General features: G+C 41.3%; 1 long non-coding RNA gene across 1 annotated transcript in view; it reads left to right on the top strand.

Moving 5' to 3' along the window:
* Window positions 1-488: 488 nt before the first annotated feature.
* The window catches only part of LOC138774997 (uncharacterized), a 35,587-nt gene continuing 20,970 nt past the window's right edge, over window positions 489-15,105 (top strand). The window contains exons 1-2 of the long non-coding RNA XR_011360455.1: window positions 489-603; window positions 3,497-3,682. This is a non-coding gene — a long non-coding RNA (uncharacterized lncRNA). The remainder of the gene's footprint in view (window positions 604-3,496; window positions 3,683-15,105) is intronic.

Genomic DNA, 15,105 nt, shown 5'->3' with positions numbered 1-15,105 from the left:
CCGGGATGGGGGGATGCGGGCACCAGGGAGTCAAAGCACATATTCACAGCGGGATGTCAATCCCGCTGCGAATATGTGCTATCATAGGGGTGAATTGATACCGGATCCGCAGCGTTTCTCGATTCGAATCCGCAGAAGTGAGATCCACTGTGGATCCGGTAGGTGTGAAGGCACCCTTAGAAAGATTGAGTTTGAGAAATAGAAAGGTCATAATATTAGAGAGAGTGGATAGACAGCCACTGGTGGTTTGTAAGAATGCAGGGGTGATGTTACAGCAAGAGGTATAGCTGGGTGTCAGAAGGTTGAAACATTTGGTAGTGAAGAGATCTTGGGGGAGATTTATCAAACATGGTGTAAAGTGAAACCGGCTCAGTTGTCCCTAGCAACCAATCAGATTCCATCTTTCATTTTCCAAAGAGTCTGTGAGGAATGAAAGGTGGAATCTGATTGGTTGCTATCGGAAACTGAGCCAGTTTCACTTTACACCATGTTTGATAAATCTCCCTCCTTGAATCTCAATGAGTTTGTTATACTCTGAGCGAGAGTTCAGGATAGCTCAGGTGGAGGATACTAGAGAGATAGAAGGAACAGACTCTCAATAAGGTAAAAATAATTCTTATTAGAAGGAAATAGAAAGGAAAAATTAGCAATAGTGGAAAGTGGACCTGGAGAGATATCACTAGCAGTGGAAGGCAGAAGAATAGAGAGAAACAGCAGATGGTTAAAAGACTTGTAAGGATCAGCAACCATGGACAATGTGAAAAATGTGGACCGTGGCACAGATCCCCCCTACCTCCCCATGCCACTTGGCAGCAGAGATGACAGGAGCGCATAATGTGCACTCCTGTCATCGCATCTGACAACTCACCTACTCCCCATGCTGGCCGGCTTACTTGTTCACCAGAAGTCGCCTGGACTACGCTGCCTTCTTCTCCCAGCAGCGTAGGCCTCTTCCTGTGAACGTGTGTAAACCGGCCGGCACCGGCAATGACAGGAGCGCACATTATGCACTCCTTTCATCTCTGGGGGGAAATCCGTGCCGGGCAGCAGGGGGGCTGCACTGCTAGGGGATCCGTTCCGTGATCCTCCTCTGGTTGCAGCCTAAGAGTGACTTCTGAGCTGTGCTGTGGAAGGAGTTGTTATAAGGCGGTGAGCAAAATTGAAAAAGGCATGGGAACAATACATAGGGGAGGAAAGGAGAGAGGGACTTATGTGGATATTATCTACAGGGTGGATGGATGATGGGCAGGATAGAAAGAAAACACAGCAGTTTGCATGTTGACAAAGTGTTGCATTTTAATAAACAGAAGGTGTTACTTAAAAAAGTATTTTTGGGGGCAGTTCCTTTCTGTTCATTTTGGCCTTATTCTGAATACAGCACTTAAAAATGAATATAAGAATTGCAATATGTTTTTAAAAATTCTAGAGTTTGGAATTTTGTCTACAATAAATTCTTCTTCAACTTAAATATTTGAAGGGAATCTGTCACCCGGGAAGTTGGCACAGAGCCCACCCAACCCCTGGTGCAGCCCCTGGATACTTACCCTTTTTGGTGAGTCCCGCTCCTGGAGTCAGTCCAGGGACGAAGATATCAGCACCCGAAGCCGTGTGCGCACTGTATGCAAATTAGGAGCCGTCATTGTCTGTGGGCATCGGACTCATCTCTGCAGCGCGCGCACGGCTTCGGGCGCTGATGACTTCGTCCCGTGACCGACTCCAGAAAGAGGGCAAGGGTAAGTATCTGGGGCCTGCACCAGGGGGTCGGGCGGGCTCTGTGCCCGTGTCCATGGTGACAGGTTCCCTTTAAAAGTGGAAAAAGTGACCGATTTCTTTCTGGAAAAGGATTTCCTTTTAAGGAGAAGTCCTGTAACATTAAAAAAAAGACAGGGTTGTACAGGAACATATTAACAAAGTATATTTACCTACTGTATGCTCGCGCACTGAAGTGCCACACCCAGGTCCGGCTGAGAGCCGCAAGCCTCCTGCAGCTCTTTCAGCTGCAGCATCACATACCCGCCTGAGCAATTGACCGCTCAGCCAGTCAATGACTGGGGCTGTGTCCCACCCCAATCACTGACTGCCTCTCTCTCCAGGCAGTGTTGTTGCAGCTGGAAGAGCTGAGTACGTGACCTGGATTCCAGCTGAAAGTGACAGTCGGTGGCCATCAGCGAGATCCAGAAGCAACATTATGGATAAGTTCTGGTAAGTATACATTGTTAATTAAAGTGTCACTGTTGTGAAATTTTTTTTTGCAGAAATCAATATTCCAGGTGATTTTAAGAAACTTTGTCATTGGGTTTATTAGCTGAAAAATGTATTTTTATCATGAAAAAGCAATTTGAAGCTCTCCCCCCTGTCTTTATTGTTCTCCTATGGAGAGAGCTAAATAAAAGACCAAAACAGGACAACAAAGAGTTAATCTACAAGTACCTCACCCTTTATCTCCTCCGACAGTCACCACTGACCTCTATGACCTCTGATTACAGCTGTCACCCACCTCCCTGTTCTGTAATCCTCTGTTATCAGCTTTCTCCTGTCAGCTAACTCCATCCTCCCCCCTCCCCCCTCCCCTCTCCCTAGAACAGACAGGGTTGTGTCTGATGCAACAAGTCACAATTTCCAGATTTTTTGCAGTGAATGGAAAAGATGAGGGAGGGGGGGACCTGGGAAAAGGCTAATAAACCCAATTACAAAGTTTCTTAAAATCGCCTGGATTATTGATTTCTGCAAAAGAAAAAAAAAATATGACAGTGACTCTTTAAGTACCTGCACCTCCCCGCCAGTCTTGCATTTTTTATGGGACTTCCCATTTAAATGGTTCAAACAATGAGACATAAAACAGATGTTGAATTTTCTTTTTTTTGTTGGCAGTTAAGGAATACCAGTTTCTCCCCCAAAGGATCTTTAGAACATCAATTGGTTTGTTAGATTAACCATTCAGACTGCTGTTATTTAGCCCTAAGAGTCCCCTGCATAGTGTACAGCTTCTTCTTATTCTCTCAATTTCAGGGGACAGGACAAGAGCTAGGCTGTTTGCCAGTGGTATACACACAAGACTGCCTTTTCCTTACATCTCTCACCAATCACAGCACATACTCCTTTTGGGCTGTTAATTTATATAGTGCACTCTTATAGATATTATGTGGGCAGAGAAGGGTTTACTAATGCAATTGGTTTGTGGATCATCTTCAGCAGACAAGCTCAGTTTGCAGGTACACAGCCCAGACATAGCACATGTGAAGCTCCACCCCCCCCCCCCCCCCCCAATTCCCATGTTTTGACCCAATCTAGCTGAGTTCATGCTCCATACCTTAAGGAGAAATAATATATCCATCACCAGTAGCAGAATTTTTTTCTAGCAAATGGGCACTGTGTACAATTTTGAAATAAGTAATTGGATTGGAAAACTGCATTTTGTAAGTAGTTTGATAGCTTAGCTTTATTATGTTACACTTGGCATTCTGCTCTTATTAATGGAATGTTTTCTTTCCTCTAGGGATCATATTTAATACTAAGCAATTCAATATGACCTGTAGTAAGCAGAGGACAATGCAAAAATATGGACCTGTGCAGATTAAGAAACATTTAACATTTTTCAAATATGTATTATTACATTCTACCTTTTATGGTTCTTTCCAGTGACAGTGAATTTTCTGCAAGAACTCTATGCCCTAGAAGAATGGTCAGTTTTACATAATTTTCCTTCTCTAACAAGTTTTTCAAGGCCAACCTTATGATGAATTATAAAATTACCTGAACAGCTATAAGGAAACTAATAGGTCCATTTAATCCCCATGCCTATGCATTCAGTTGTGAATATTTATGTATCACTCCTGTTATTCACTTAGTACTTGTCCTTGCCGTTTAATGATATACATAAGCTGAATAAAATAATTACTTGGCAAATCAGAAAAGGTCAAAAGCTGAAAAATAAGGGGTATATAATAAGCCTTTGTGTGATATATAATTAACATTGTGAGTGCTATTCTTATACACATATGCTGTAATATAAAAAGATGAAGTAAAGTAACGTTTTGGTATCTGAATGTAAAATATGCATGTAGTTGCTAACACAGTGGTTATAATATTTAATATTTTTCCATATATTCGGAACATTAATGTATTGTGTATATGTATACACATTGAAGAAAACCATTATGTCATTTTCCTTCTTTCAAATGGCTCGATCCAGAGACTTCTTTTTGTAAAGTATATAGGATTATGCAATATTCAAAGAGAACCTGTCATTTGCACAATGCTAGCAGCATCTCTCCTTTAATGTCCCTTGCAAGTCTCCTCTTCACTTATGCTTTGGTCTGGTGATGCAGGACAGTTTAGATCGGCATCCAGATGATTAGGCATGCATGTTTGTCCAATGCATGGAGTTTTCAAAGGAACTCCCACTGAAAAGTTTATTTAGAGTAGTGGTCAGATAGGTCTAATTACAGGAGCAGCATTCATACACTGTGCTTGGAGAAACAAAATGCACCACAGAGTGGACTAGATGGAGGACTGGTCTTGTTGGGAGGTTTTACCATATAGAACTAAAAATGGCATTTTACATACATTGCCTCTGGATTGTTCTTTAAAGAACATCAGGTTTTAGGGTTACCATCAAGGTACTTGTCATGGTGCCCAGGAGTGGTGTGCCCACCCCCAGATACACTGACACTGGACTTTGTAAAGGTAGAATAGGTGTAGGTGCAGAGCTGAGTTACCACAGAGTCCAAGTTCTTAAGCAAGTTAAAGGCTAAATTCCCATGGACGGATCCTCAGCGGATTTCTCACTGCGAATTCGCAGAGAGATCTGCTAAGGATCCCTGCCCTGTAAAGTCTACGGGCGGACATCCCGCTGCGAGTATGGCTGGCCGGAGCTCATACATTACCTACTCTGCGAGCCAGCTTGCTTTCGGGGTTCCCAGGTGCACGTCCCGCTCAGCCAATCAGTGTGCTGCATGTGTCCATCAATCACATGACTGCCTTTTCTCTGCGAGCGCTCAGATGGCCTCGGATACACAGGACTTCCTGTTTTTTGACTGCTTCCTGTTCTTTGAGAAAAAAAAAGAGTCAGAAAACAGGAAGTGCCATGTTTTCCATGATAACTAAAAAATAAATAATGAATGTAAATTGTAAATTTGCTTTATATCATCTACTGTTGATTTAAATTTTGAGAGTTATAACAACAGTGACACTTTAAGGCTCGGTTCACATGTTGTAAGAGTGCGGCTGTATTTGCGGCTGTAATTGTGCGGCGGTATTTTTGGTGGTTCGTGTGTATGCTTGGAAGTATAGGATATGTGGCTGCACAGTGCACACTATCTCTGAATCTACGGCCCTATCGTAAACGGACCCGTAAAAAATGAACAAGACCATTGTTTGCGGCTGAACATGCAGCCGAGGATTGACAGGCGGTCCGTACGGAGTACTTCAAAAATAGCCGGCAATGATGCCGAATGCCGATGCCTCTAATAGTTAATATATTAAATTAATCAAACACATTTTCTTTGTAATCAAGACACTTTCGTTGATCAATAATTTATTTCTAACGAATCCATCATTTTGCAATTAAATATACTGTTAAAAAAAATAGATATATAAATAAATGTATATTAATCTATATATTTATTTTTTGACAGTATATTGAATTGCACAATGATGGATTCGTTAGAATTAAATTATTGACCAACGAAACTGAATTTATTTAAACGAAAATGTGTTTTCTTAATTAAATATTAATTAGTACAGGAAGCTCTATAAGCCGTTAATTCATATTCCCGGCAATAGAGCATTCTGTACTAATCATCACTTTACTTTAATGAAAACATCAAATGTTTCTTCTAATTATGTTATGACAATAGCATTATTAGAAGAAACATTTAGAATTATATGTGTGCTCAGCTGATTGGCTGTTCGGCTCAGCGCACATATAATGAGTACAGTGACTTCATTGTGCTGCGGACCAGCGAAGAGGACACATCGGGGTGAGTATAGAGCTCTCCCCACCCCCTCCCCAGCACTGCACCCCTCCCAGCAAGGAAGGGGGGTCACTTAACCCCTTCCTTGCTGGGATGGGTGCAGTCTGACATCAGTCTGGCCCCCAAGGGGTTAAGGGGGATGCAATACATCCTCCCTTAACCCCTTGGGGGCCAGACTGTAAGCAGCGATCTGTAAAGATGCTGCATACTGTAAGGAGCACAACACCGCTCACAATGATGGGTGTTGTGCTCCTGTTTGTGTTGTTTTTGTGTGTTTCTCCCTTTTTGTTTTTCAGATATCGGTATCCTGGGGATTACGTCGGATTCCATGGACTACGTCGATGACCAGAGGTTGTTCTTTGAATTTTTTTTAATAAAATGGTCAATGAGGGGTGTGGGGGTGTTTTTATTTGAATAAAAAAATTTGTAAACTTGTGTCTTGTCTTTATTTCTTTACTTTATAGACTTAGTAGTGGAAGCCGTCTAATAGACGGAATCCATTACTAAGTTGGGGCCTAGTGTTAGCCGGTATAAAATGGCTAACACTAACCCCCTATTATTACCCCAGTACCCAATGCCACCAGGGGTACTGGGAAGAGCCGGGTGCCAGTGGTCCCGGAGCGTCAATATTGGCGCTCCTGGACCAGGCGGCAGCAGGCTGGTAAGATTTAGGCTGGGGAGGGCCTAAACCAATGGCTCTTCCCACCCTGGTGTTACCAGGCTGCTGTCGTTTGGTTTTTAACCCGGCTGGTTATAAAAATAGGGGGGACCCTATGCATTTTTTTTTTATTATTTATTTATTTTTAAAAAAAAAACGCATAGGGTCCCCCCTATTTTTATAACCAGCTGGTCCGCAGCACAATGAAGTCACTGTACTGCGGACCGGCTCATTATATGTGCGCTCAGCCGAACAGCCAATCAGCTGAGCGCACATATAATTCTAAATGTTTCTTCTAATAATGCTATTGTCATAACATAATTAGAAGAAACATTTGATGTTTTAATTAAAGTTAAGTGATGATTAGTACAGAATGGTCTATTGCCGGCATATGAATTAACGGCTTATAGAGCTTCCTGTACTAATTAATATTTAATTAAGAAAACACATTTTCGTTTAAATAAATACAGTTTCTTTGTTCAATAATTTAATTCTAACGAATCCATCATTGTGCAATTAAATATACTGTCAAAAAATAAATATATATATAAATATACATTTATTTATATATATATTTATTTTAACAGTATATTTAATTGCAAAATGATGGAATCGTTTACATTTAATTATTGAACAATAAAAGGGACTTTATTACAAAGAAAATGTGTTTTATTAATTCAATATATTAACCATGAGAGACATCGGCTATAGTGCAGAGGATCGCAAACCCCGGTAATAGCGATTCATGTAAACTGTGTTCCCTGCTTTCCCAGATGCATCCAGAGGTGTTTGCATCACTTTCTTAACATTTTATTTGTTATTTTTAGTTGAACCAGATTTCCAAGTAAATGACCGTATGTTTTGAGCCGCATGTCTATTTTTTCCCACGGCAGTAGTTTCACCCGCACATTTACAGCCGCATAAAAAATACAGCCGCACAGTTACAGCGTGTGAACCCAGCCTAAAGGTTAATTCAGACCTAACAGGCTGATTGCCGACTGATCGTGTTATTTTGAACCATCATTTGTTGGCCACACATCTCCCCATGTACAGTATTTGGCTAATTGCAGGAATGGGCCACATAAATGATTTACCTATTGTCTGTGAAACTCTCCCAGATTGAAGTTTAAGCTGTGTAATAGGCTTTGTAATCAAGCCCCAACCTATGAAACTGGCACTACTTTACATTGGGCCACGTAATATGGCCCTGATGATGACATTGAAGATTAAGGTCCTGGCTGGGCAATACCTAGATATTTCCCGTTATAAAAAAATTACAAACCAGTACTTATATTCTGAAAAAGGCCCTAAAATGACAGACTTGGTACAGGATTCTTTCTAACCATATTTAACACTTTTTTTGATACTGATCATCTAATCACTGAAAATTCTGTTCTTTAAAACAGTAAATGAACCAAGGCTTGAAAATACAAATATTACATATAACAGATAAAATAAATGTAGAACTGTGGTACATTCAGACATGTTAAGGATTTTTTTTTTAAACATCTTGGATGAAAAAAAAACCTATGCGATATAGGAGTGAGTACTACAATTTTTTGCCCAAAAACTGAAGAATCACACATGATACATATCACTAATAGGAAACTAATATAAAAAATTAAAAAAAGGTGCAGCCAGCATAAACTGCTCAAAAGTAGTGCAAATGCCTTTAAAATCTAAATCTTGCTCAAATTTGTACGTCATGTGCAAAAACTCAGTATTAGCAAAAATAATAATGGAAACTGTATCTTACTATCTTACTATAATAGTCATCTCTGCGCTGCCCTGGTGTCCTTCAAAGTTTTTGGTGGAATTTAAAAGCAGGGTAAATTTATTTCCAAGTAAATTCTGGTAAATCTGTCTTGGGATATCAGCTCTTCCTCAGGATCAGTAAGCCCTCCGAATAGTATATGCTGTACGAGTTTCTGCCATTTGTTTTGTTTTTTTTTGCTGTGTTTTTCTAAAGTATAGTTAAGTATAGGTTTGCTGATGACAGTGTCATTATATTCTAAAGACTTTTTCCTGTAGTAAGACGTGCAGACACAACATGCAATTACACAGAATTGTCACACCAACTTCTTGACTGGCTGGAAAGCTGTAAATTAACAAAAATGTACAGCGCTCATCGAGTGACCAACCACGAGGTCAACGGTAACCTTAGCCTGTGCAAGTCTGCAAATTCACACCCTACAGCTGTTCTGTACCTGACACATTGATCTGTGATGTGCAGCAGGTGTCCCCACCAGGGCCTTTTGTTGGCTTCATGTTTACTGCCTGGATAATCTGAAAAGCGTTATATTCTCACAGCTGTGTGCAATATATCAGCAGAGATGAAATCCTAATCATTACCAAGCCAGTTGGGGGGCCAAGCATCTTTGACAAATGTCTGCTCCTTTCTCATTTGCTGTACTTTCCTTCATACTGCAAATGATAATAAGTCACTTCACATTGACTCTGCTTGCAGGAATGGAAAAACAATACATAAAAAAAGCCTAATATTCAATTATACAGCTTTGTATAGCATTGCTTATGGAAATTGCAGAAGTTAAAATGCAAAATGTGGAAAACTAGGAAAATTAGGCATAACAATGTCAGTGAAACAAAAAAAAATGGTGTGAGTCAGAAATAGCAAATATTTATAGCTGTATTATGCAAATGTAAAAAAACATCACATATATATGTAGTAGTAGTTAGTGATGGTAGGTAACACCCGGGTAGCCAGTTGCCAGATGTTAGGTCACAGTTATGGCATGAGGGGAGCTGACTAACCCACGGGAGCCTGACCATGCGGGGCCCCAATGATTCTTCGTTGCCCTTAGTCAAGGCACCAATAACTTGACCAATGCCAGGGTTCAGAAACAATGGTGGTTGTGCGTTTATTAACACGGTGATTGTCAATAACAACAGTTTCTCTGGATGCAACCAGGAATAGGCAAACTTGACTATAACTAAGCAGATGGGTGATGCTGCAATAGGCCGTGGTGTGACAGAGTTACTTGGAGTGAGAGGAATCTTAATGGAGAATGAGGGTAGTAGTTCCCTGAGAATGAGACTGAATAGAATACTTGCTGTTGGTGATGATGAGAGAAGTAGTGACTGAAGAACGACACCCAGATCTTGAATAAACTGCAGAATCTTGAAGTTGAGACTGGTCAGGAGTGGACCGGAATCTCCCTGGGTTGGACCAGAATCACCCTGGGTTGCAGCCTTGCTTGGAAGCAGCAGAGCACGTTCTCCCTCCTGAAGGTGGAGGAGAGAACAACACCACCTTCTTTCTTGAGGGTAGAGAGAAGACTACTCGACCTTCTCCCTTGAGGGTAGAGAGAAGACTACTGAGGTAAAAGGGAAGTGACTAACTGACTCCAGACAAAAGCTCGACGGCTATTGGGGTTACTATGGCAGCTGGGGAAGTCACATGACACTGGCCAGTTGCATCATCACACCATTAGAATACAGGCAAATGAATATACACAGGAAAGCATGAGAAATACCAGACTTGAACACAGGGGGCGACATAACACAACCAGTTTGCAGTGGCCATTAACCCTTTCCAGTACAGGGACAAGTGAAATACTAATAAACACAGAGATACACAGTGATGTGAAGAAACATAAAGAGAAATCTTCTGTACTGGGACACTGCACACACACATATATATATATATATATATATATATATATATATATATATATATATATATATAGTTTACATTGATTGGATATCTTGTTTTACCCCTTTCCTGTTTATACAGTTCAGCTACCTTTTCCCGTAGATCTGTTGACAATTCTTTTGCTTTCCCCATGACTCACAATCCAGAAACTTCAGTGGCTGCATGAAAGATGTAGGAGTCTGTCTGGATCCCAGAAACTCATTAAAGCGACTCTGTACCCACAATCTGCCCTCCCCCCCAGTATCTGTCCTGGGGTCCGTTCAGCAGGTCATGCAGTTGTTGTCCTAAAAAACAACTTTTAAACTGCTGTGGCCTAGAGTATCTGTGCCCTAACCTTGCACCAACCCTCCATCCCACCCTCCTCATCATAAGCAATGCCACTGGCCAGATTTTTCCTATTGCTCTGCAGTGAACACTGCACAGGTTCCTTAACTATCCAGCCCATGTGCCGTGTTCTCACAGCTGATGAATAGTAAAATACCTGCCTGGAGCATTCTTAAAGATGAAGAGGGCGGGGAGGAGGGACAGAGAGATTGTGCCAGCCTAATGCATAGTCACTCAAGGCCATGCGAGTTTGACACAGGGTTTCAAGTTTAAAAGTTGTTTTTTTAGGACAATAACTGCATCACCTGCCAAACGGACCCCAGGACAGATCTTGGAATAAAAGCAGTTATCTGAAGGTACAAGCGGTTTGGGGGGTCAGATTGTGGGCACAGAGTCGTTTTAGGCTTTTATGCAAACACACAGTAGCCATTCAAACTAATTTGTGTCAACTTCTGTGCATGTTATCAGTGCTACTGAATCGAGTAGGTATTTGATCGAGTAGTACACTATTTGAAATACTCGAGAATTCGATCAAAACTCCGGTATAATTTGAATCCCCTCCCACCTTCCCTGCCGATTTTTTAAATCAATAACAATGCAGGCAGGCAAAATAGAGAAGCAGGGCTGCTGTCATAGGTCTGTGTGGTTACATGACAGCAATGGGGAAGGGGTGTGTGTTCAGCATGGACCAATCAGGAAGTGAGAATCACAGAGCTGTGCAGGAGGACAGTGACATTTTATATACAGCAGTGTGAATGGCTGAGTGTAAGTGCAGGCACATTATAGCAGCAGTGTGTATAGCTGAGTGTGAGAGTAGGCACATTATAGTAGGAATTGAGAGCATGGGAAACACAAGGGCTGACAGATATGTCATGATTTGGAAGGTGAGGGAGACTTCATGGGTCAGAGTACAGTGCTGTAGACCACCCTGTGCAGGCCATGCCCCTCCCCCACTCCCGTTATCATCCAGTACAGGGAGATTTTAAACCAAAGCAATGCTCTTAAACCAAGTTACAATTTTGAAAAACTGTGAACTCTTCTTGCAAAATGCTCTTAATCCAAGTTACTCTTAAACCAAGGTATTACTGTATTATACTCCCCTGTGGTTGATTTCTTGTTATTTTAAAGCTTGTTTTCTAAACTTTATTTTTTAAAATTTGTTTTACATGGTCTTGAACAAATTTGTTAGAAAAATTACTTTTTATGTAAGCAAATAACAAATCTTGTTTGCAATCAATGAGCCAAATTTTTGGAGTATTATGTGTGGTATCCTATTGAAAATGTTGATTCGGAGAGGAAACAAAAGGTTATCTGAAAAATTTGTTGCGTTGTTGTCATTTATAATAAGCACTTTGAGGGACTTCATCGAGGCTAAGCGCCCTCATGCCCCATGATGGATTTACTGAGAGGTGTACATCCTACCCACCCTTTAGACTGCTGTGTCTGTAAACGAGTGCCATTGTAACAGATTGGTGCTTATTTAAGGACAGACTGGGGTGCATAAACAATTCTTGGATCATTCATGTGCCAATTTTTTTTGTTTTATCATTTTCTCCCGCACATCTCCCATTTACACAAGATGATGTGTGGCTGACAAACAAGTTTTTTTTGCAGACGCATTAATGATCCAGTCAACAAAAGGGTATTTTCTCATTTGCCAGCTGATCAGTGGCAATTTTAGCCAAGACAGTTATCTAGAATTAACATTTCTATGAACTTTTATTTGGGTGATAAAGGTAAAATCTCCAAGACATAATCAAATAGACCAGATATCCACAGTAAATATAGCCCAAAGTCTGAAAACTTTAGGTGCTTATTAGGTAACCTTCTTTTATAAAAAGATTTCCATTGAAGTTCCATCCAAGAGTTAGTAGTGAAATGCATGTTTATTATTAAGGACACATAGTACTATATTCTGGAAATCCTATTGTTTAGGCCATATGCCTTGATAGCTTGTAGTTATCACAAAATGCTAGTGTGAATGAGCCCTAAACTTACATTTTACTACATACAAATTATGTCTGTCTTGATGAGTATTTCTGAGTTCTTTCTAAGTGCTTCTATAATTTCCTCTGTTACAGCCTGGGAAGTTTAGTATGCATGCTTCCCCATGCATAAATTATGCTGGCCTTTAGTTATGCTCTAAGCTAATGTGGGATCATGGTAAAATATAGAGCAGACATGCAAAAATAATTTATAAGAGCACACCTAGATGAAAAGTGCATTTGGGTGCATTCACATGTAATGAGTTCACAGCGTATTTCACACAGCAAATCCACTGCGATATTCGGTATCATTACAGTCTAAGGTCCTGCATTCTTGTAGCGGATTTCAATTTGTATGCAGTTATATCATGCCATAGACTTGTAAGAATTAACTACTTATCTTCCGACACCAAGCTTACCTGTACGTGCTCCCCCACGCTCCCACATGCTTCTCTGGGTCCCTGCTCAGCCAATCACTGGCTGCGGCAGGACAGCGCAGTGATTAGCTGAGTAGACTGTCAGTGTTCAGGGACCCAGAGAAGCAGGTGGGAGCATGGGGGAACACGTACAGGTAAGCTTGGTGTCAGGAGTAAATTTTTACAAGTCTATGGCATGATATTCTTGCAGCGGAATTAAAATACAATACGGGAATGGAGTGCCATAGACTTAAATTGAAATCAGTATGGCAGCATGTTTCACTGTGAAGAACCTGCTACGAACGTGGTACGTGTAAACGCACCCTTATGACAGATTACTTTAGATACATAATTTAGCTATATTCACACTACGTAAAACTATGGCCGTAGTTCTCGCCGCAGAACTACGGCCGTAGTTTTGCAGTGTGTAACGTAGCCTTATTTTCAATGGCATCCCAGCCGGAGTGTACACGTATCGTATACGCTCCGGCCGGGATCCCATGCGGCGCCGGAAAAAACTGACATATCAGTTTTCTGCGTCCGGAATTTAGTGAATTCCGGCCGCAGAAGGTCCTGTCAGTTCAAACAGTGAATCAAATCAGAGCTCCGTGGCCGGAAAGATCACCCGGGATGATCCGGGCTAAGACCGGCCGTTCTGTGACCCGGCCAGGGTCACGGAACGGCCGGGTGTTCACGTAATGTGAACATAGCCTTCACCTGTAACACTAAAAACCATCTGGTGTCACTTCAACTGTTCTATCCAAACAGCCTCTGACTCATCAGGACATACACTCAACAAGATCTCTGAAACAGTCCTATAGTATCCAAATCAAGATGGTAAACAGCAGTCGTATGCCATGTTTTTATAGCGGGACCAGAATCTGTCAGCATGAAGGGCCCGCTCCCACTATAACTACCAGTTATGGAGAAACCTCTGTTCCTGGTATATTAACCCTGTACATGCAGCTACAGGTACCTTACAGCAGGTTCATATGTACCCTTGAGGGCATGCTCATATCTGAAACATACAGGCATAGGGGTGCTGCCAATATTTGCTTTTATTCTGCTATATGTGTGTGTGTGTGTGTGTGGGGGGGGTAGTAGGCTACCTCCTATGCTATAAGAAGAGATTATTTGGATGCTATCTGCCCAGTTTTGGGCTTGTTCAGCCCAGGAGAGGCCATTGTTAGTGTGAGAATGCTAGAGTAGGGACCATGTCTCTGAGGACACCTTAACGTGGTGACATGGTACATTCTGTTTGAATAAATAGTTTACATAGATCCTAATTTTTTATCATCTATAGAGCAGATTTTTATTGTGTATACACTGGGGGGAGTATATACGGTAAGCACTTGCACCTGTAGGTTGTTGTTGCACTTTCTGTTTTTTTTTTGTTTGTACTTAAGCCACATGCAACATGCAACCTACAGTGTGAACAGCGGAATAGGGGTGCGGTCAATTTTTGCTTTTTTTCTGTTATATGTGGGGGATGTGGCTGCCTCCTTTTGGCTTGAACTCCACCCATGTCTCGTGGGTAGTATAATTAGAGATTCTGCTCCTATCTGCCCATTGTAGCCTTATTGTTAGCCCAGGAGAGGCCATTACTAGTGTCAGTAGGACCATGTCTCTGAGGACACCTTAATATGGTGACATGATACTTTCTGTTTGATCAAATAGTTTGCTAAGATCCTAATTTTTTTATTTTTTTGTGTGTGTACGCTGAGGGGAGTATATACGGTAAGCACTTGCAACTGTGGGTTGCCGTTGCACCTTCGTTTTTTTGTTTGTACTTAAGCCACATGCAGGGTACAAACTACAGTGTGAACAGAGGCATAGGGGTGCTGCGAATTTCTGCTTTTTTTCATACCTGAAAGATGTTATTATTATTATTATTATTTATTTATAAAGCGCTCTTAATTCCAGAGCGCTATGCAATAGATAGGGGTAACAAACAGAAACAATACAAAATCAAAACAGGTTACATGAAGGCAAATGGCAGACTGGTACATGGGGGAAGAGGACCCTGCCCGCGAGGGCTTACAATCTATAAATGATAGACGTTTAGGAATTTCTG

Source organism: Dendropsophus ebraccatus, chromosome 1 (assembly GCF_027789765.1).
Source record: "Dendropsophus ebraccatus isolate aDenEbr1 chromosome 1, aDenEbr1.pat, whole genome shotgun sequence".
Lineage (NCBI taxonomy): Eukaryota > Metazoa > Chordata > Amphibia > Anura > Hylidae > Dendropsophus > Dendropsophus ebraccatus.
This window is presented reverse-complemented; position numbering and strand designations above follow the sequence as displayed.